Source organism: Teleopsis dalmanni, chromosome 1 (assembly GCF_002237135.1).
Source record: "Teleopsis dalmanni isolate 2A chromosome 1, ASM223713v2, whole genome shotgun sequence".
Taxonomy (NCBI): Eukaryota; Metazoa; Arthropoda; class Insecta; order Diptera; family Diopsidae; genus Teleopsis; species Teleopsis dalmanni.
This window is the reverse complement of record NC_051846.1, coordinates 153414805-153421147: the sequence shown is the minus strand read 5'-3', so window position 1 is coordinate 153421147 and position 6343 is coordinate 153414805.

The window sequence follows — 6343 nt, the reverse complement described above, 5'->3', positions numbered from 1 at the left end:
TTTAGTATTTTCTGAGCACAGTTGTGAGCTGTCAACACCGTGGCACAAAAGCGTCACTAAACGTCTTTAGCATGCCATCAAAATCAGTGCCAATTCTGTGTAATAAACCTGAACTCTCCCTTCGTTTATTGGTGAGACGAAAGCTGCTTGATCAGATACTTTGATTTCTTTTCGTTTTGACACAAAAAGTTTCGATCTTTGTTCGCTTTTTTGCGTGTTAAATGATTTTTAAATGTTTGTTCTCTTTATATTATTATTTTTTGTTTTTTGTTCAAATTTTATTTGTTTTTGGCTTTAAATACCGTTTATATATTTTATTTTTAAATTTTATTTATTTAATTGTTGAGTTTTATGTTTTTATTTATTCTCCAGCTCTTAAGATATTTGCCGCCAATTTGTAATTCTTACACAAATTCACAGTTGATTAATCGGCCAGAAAATATTTTGATTGGCGTTGTAAGCAATTTTTTTGGATTCATTTCGGTTCCAGTTCAGTTTAGTTGGGTTTGGCATATGGTATATAGCATATGGCATGAGTTTAACTGCTGCTGGGAACTTTTCATTTGTCACACTTTTTCGCACATCACATCACGTTTATTACAATTTGTTTACGAATATTTAATTTGAAAAATTTTTCGGATTTGGGCTCATTTTCTTATCAGCAATTTTTATGACTTCGTTGACATCTTTTCCGGAATTTAAGCTTAACTCAGACTCTCGCCATATTGGCAGCCATTTCAGTTTGGTTTAGATCTTTTTATGCGATTCGTATGTATACAGTATATATGTCTAACAAATCATATTAAAAATAAAAAATATTTAAAATTATTATAATCCATTAAATATAAAATGGAGTATGCTATGGTTAATAATCCACAATATTGTAGTTATGAAAAATAATATACGACTATAGCCTTTTTTGTTTAGGATCAGTTTTAATGTAATATACTTAAGATCAGAGTTTATGTCAAAGCTATTTTATATCATATAGAGGTTAGGGACGCATACCTAAGTCATTGTTCTCTGTGCGGTCGTCGAAAATTGTATGTATCGATTATTTCGAAAGCATATGTACAATTTTTCTTCCATAAATAAATTTACAATATAGAAATAAATTGTCAATCAATCTTATTTTTATATTATATAAATATTATAAAATTATCAAAAAGTAAAACAAACTTCATTTCAGCAACACAATAAAAAAAATTTTTGAGTAATGTTTAATTTAATATTAATAATAATTAAAAATTTTGTTTTTAAAACGCGCTAATTAGTGAATCTTTATATAATAAATGTTTTTAAAAAAAATGTTTATTTACACTAATATTTCGACTATATTCTATAGTTATCTTCATTATCCTGAAGTACCCTTAATAAACATTTTGGGCAATAAAATAATAAATTAGTAATAATAATTTAAAAATAATTTTGGTCAATTACCTATTATAAAAATATCTTAAAAATAGTATAATGGATATGCAAATGCTAATAAATTTCCAAATTCTACGATTTTATATCCCAAATAATGCATTTAATATGTCTTTCGAAGCCTATTTTTTTTGACAAATACTTCAAAAAAAAAAAAACAGATCTACCGGCGGTAAATCACACAATCTACTATTTTCTTTGAAAAACCTATTCTATTCAATCTATACTATTGTTTGAAAATGTAAAATATAAATAAAGATGAATCAAGTCCAAAAGCCGTCCAGTTAATGTCAATTCAAACGAGAATAAATATATTATTTTTCAAGACATTTTTCTGAAAACACTGTAATTTCGTGCACTTGATTTGATACCTTCTTGATTTCTCTTGAGTACTTCTTGATTTTCGACGAATCAGGTCCAAAAGTTAATGTTCATCCCAAAAATGAATAAGTAAATTGTTGTTCAAGACTTTTTTCTAAAAACTTTGCAATCAGCACATACTTGTCTCAATTCTTTCTTGATTTCTTAATCCATTTCAAAGCAATGGATAAATAAATTTTTGTTCACGACTTTTTTCTGGGTGCCGGATTAACAATGATATACAGATTTTCTTCTTTTTTGCAGAAGTGTGATTTAATCATGCCATCAGTCAATTACCATCATCCAAAAGTGTATATTGCTTTAGAATATATCGCTCGGTAATAGATCACTATAGGGTTGTCTTTACTCCTAATGAGACTCTTTTTTGTTAAGAAAACTATTAAGACAAACAAATAATATATGTAAACGTTTGGAATGTACACATAAATACTCTATAAAAGATTCTTTGGCATTAAACTTTGTTTGATCGTTTGCCAAATTTTGCGTATTAAAGAGATGGCGTTAGTTGATTAATTAACAATAGTGTATTAGTAATTTGTGTACCATTTATTAGAAAAATTAACTTCTAGAATAGTGGTTCCCAATCTTTTTTTGACCAAGGACTACTATGATATTTTTGTTTTTAGTAGAGATCACAAAGTTTAAGAATAATAAACTATATGATTATTTTAATATGCTCTCTGCATCTCTCTGGGAACTCCAAGCTATTTATCTATACCTGTAAAATTTGATTCACGGACTATTTTTAACCATCTCGCGGACCATTAGTTGGAAACCACTGTTCTCGAGGAGGACCTTGCGTAATTTACATGTAAGTTTGTGTAATTAATAATGAATACAAAACAACTATCAGATAGTTCTTTAAAGTAGCGCTTTTGCGGTTTTGGGTGCAAAAATAAAACCTCAAACCAATTTTATGAAATTCATAATACAACTACTGGCCATTTTACATAAAAAAAAAATATTTTGTGTTCCTCTTGAACATTGAACAAAAAGCTGATAATATTTTTGAAGACGCATCGAAGCAGAACTAATGAAATTTTGCCATTATATCGAAGGAGAGCCACGCTTGTTTAGTACTTGATGCCATTATTCAGAACAATATTAGACCGCAATCGATGTCGATGTCGATGTTGATGCCGTTGCCGTTGCCGATGTCACAGATGCAAACTAACTAAAGAATAGAAGATGCAGCAGTACAAACGTCAGTCCATTAAATTCTGATATGAGGGGGAGTTTATGCATAATAGTTAATTCCAAATGGAATTCAATTAACAGTAACAACAGCAGGCCTTACTTAGAGTTCAAGTTACAATTACATATCGTTGCCTCTACACAATTTTACCACAATTAAGTTTATTAAATATAAGATTGACAACTAATGCAAGAAAAAAACGAAATATATATTAAGTAAGTTTATATTTCCAACTAATGAAAAGTCTTATACAAGCTTGTTAAGTAAATCTACGGTAAAGTATGTAGATACTTTATAGCCCCCGACCTTTCGGTCAACACATTTTTACATGTTGTCAAATACAATAATATTTCCTAACATTTCCGATTAATTTAATTTTTTTTCTTTACGTCTCTGAATATTGTAATTTTTTTCGAAAAAAAAATTGTATCACAAGTAATAAGCAGCATAGGAAGGTATAAAAGATACGGATTCGTTTAAACATTAAATGGAAGCAATTAAAAATTGCTACGCTTATTGTTTGAATGTGTCGAAATCTTAAAACTCGAAATATACATTTTGACTCAAAAGAGGTAGACCAAGTAGTGGGGCCGGGCCATTAAACAGCCATACTGCAATGTAGAACATTTGTGTAAAAGGTGTTTTCATGCTCCTCAAAAGACGAGTATTACCAAAAAGAAAATAAAAATAAAATAAAAACATAAATAAAACAAGTTGATAAATAATTTAAATGAAATATAAAATAAAATCACATAAAAATCATTCAAACGCAACAAAAACGTATTGGAGCGCTTCTCTGCCTCAGATACTCAAACTATACTCAAACTATACCATAAAATATTATATTTCGGTAGTGAATATAGGTAAGCGGTTATGTGCGAATTATTCCTAGAATCGGGAAAACATGACTGATGTCGCACTAAGGCAAGCACGTACGATATTTTGTTGTATTTTATGTGATTTCGTTTAATTCAATTTGATTTCGCTGAAAACATATACGAGGTACGCAACCGAAGACTGGCAAATGCTCATAAAAATTAGTTTCTTTTCATTTCGTCGAAGATTTCTACCAGAGATTTCCAGCGTTTGATTGTGGTTTGTACCGAAATGCCCTGTTCGAATTCAGAATTGTTGGTGTTGAAAACGTGTTGACCAACTCTTTGCCAGTGAAGCGAAAATGTATGAATGAATTGTTTTTTTCGGGTTTTGCTAGTATTTATAAAATTTAATGATTTTATTTAAATTGTTATTGTTGGTCTTTGATATGGCACCGCCTAAACCACAGCCTCTTGTACCCAGCAAATACAAAACGGAAGTAAAACATTTATTAAGTCATAAAGCGAACATAACTCAGAAAAGGGTTTAATTTTATTAGACATTGAAATTGAAAAAGTAGAATTAATGCTCATTTACAAATATTTTCAATAATACTGAAATATTGAATACAATAGGTAAATGTATACAAAACATTTTAACGAAACAGATATAACTTAAATAACAAAATTCAGCAATTTATTCAATTAAAATATTATAATAAACAATTTAATTTTTTATTAAATTTTTAATTATTTTTTATGTACTAAAAACATTCCGTGAAGATAATTATCTTTGATAGCCAAAATACTGGAATTAAGCAAACTTTTAATACAAGCCATGCTTTTCTTCGACCAATTAGCTCATACCTTTAAGAAACGCTACAGAACTGTATATAGCAAATTAATATATATAGTATGATATCGGTCTATATAATATTGTCCAAATAAAATCAGTGTAGCTTCATTATATAGCTTTCCCAAGAACTTTCACATCAAAAAAATTAAGAGATCTTCAAAGAAAATCTCATCAATGATTTGTTGTTCTGAAAGATATACACTTTCTTTTTTTAATTATCTGATTATATATTTTCTAAAAAAAACTAAGGAAAAACTTTCAAATATATTCTTTACCGCAGTTTATAAAACTATTGGTTTTACAATTGGTTTATAGCAAACTTTATCATAACATCAGAATAAATATATATAAATATATATATATATATTATAGCAAACTTCATTCGTGCGTTTTATTTGATTAGGGTCAGTTGCTATCTGAAATGATAAATTAACATATATTCACAATTCCTCGCTCACATTAATCTAAAACAGCGATTTGGAACCCAGTAGCTATACTGATTCACTAGGCTCAATACAATTTTAAAATTTTTTGTTTAAGTTTAGGGTTAAAAAACATAATAATAACCTCTTATAAAATATATGCTTTATTCTTGAATTACAGAATTTGAGTACGCAGATATGATTATAGGTTTGTTGTTGTTGTTTTATTATTCAAGAGAATTCAAATCAGATTGTCTTTAATAAATAGCAATTTCAAACTCACAGTTCCATAGTTGGGGACAGAGAAAGATAATTCGCGATAGTTAGATTATTAAAAAATAATATCTGTTCCTTTCTTTCTTTTGTTTTATTCTGGAATTGATTATGAAAAAACATTTACTTCCTTATGTCAGTCCATTCATTTATAAGTATCAATACTTTCAGTTACCGTATTACCGCTTGTAGTCCGCAAACTACATTTTTTTACTATCGGGGCGCTCTATATGCCCCAGATAGAGGCTATTGGTCCCTCCACGATGTTAATCATCAATCGTCGTCGTTCGTCCGTAAGTTAATCGCACAATCGTATTATCCAATCGTATTGTACTACCGTCCTAGATCTAAAAATAATATCTGCTAACTGGTAAGATCTGACAGTTATTTGTCAAAATTTTCGTAAACAAAAAATAAAAAATCAATTACAAGAAATTTGTCTGAGGATTCAACCAATCCTAACACTCATGATGGTTAAAGTGAAAAAATAATCCCATATAAAATGCATTAATAAGTAAATTCAATGCAAAAAAAAATGTGAAGTTTTTATTTGGCCTTATATTTTATAAATTTCCTCAACATTATATACATTTATTAAAAATTAATCAATCAATATTAACCAACATAACAATTTATGTTATATAGGATTTATTCAAAAATAAACCTCTAAAAATAAAAAAAGTGCTGTTAAGGGCACTGTTTAGCTTGACGAATATAAAGAAATGTATTATTAGTTTAATTAAATACAACTTTGGTACATTTTTATGAAATATTTCAAAATCACCGATAACACTTAACAACCATACAACAGCGATCGATATATTAGGCAAGTAGAACTCTACATATGCGAAGCAATATTAATCGACAAGCACTAAAACACTATAAAAACAACTATTGTTCAAATTTAGATTTAAAAACGAAATAGGTATAATAAAAGTAATGGTAGCAAATATGAATTTTGTTTTATTGATGT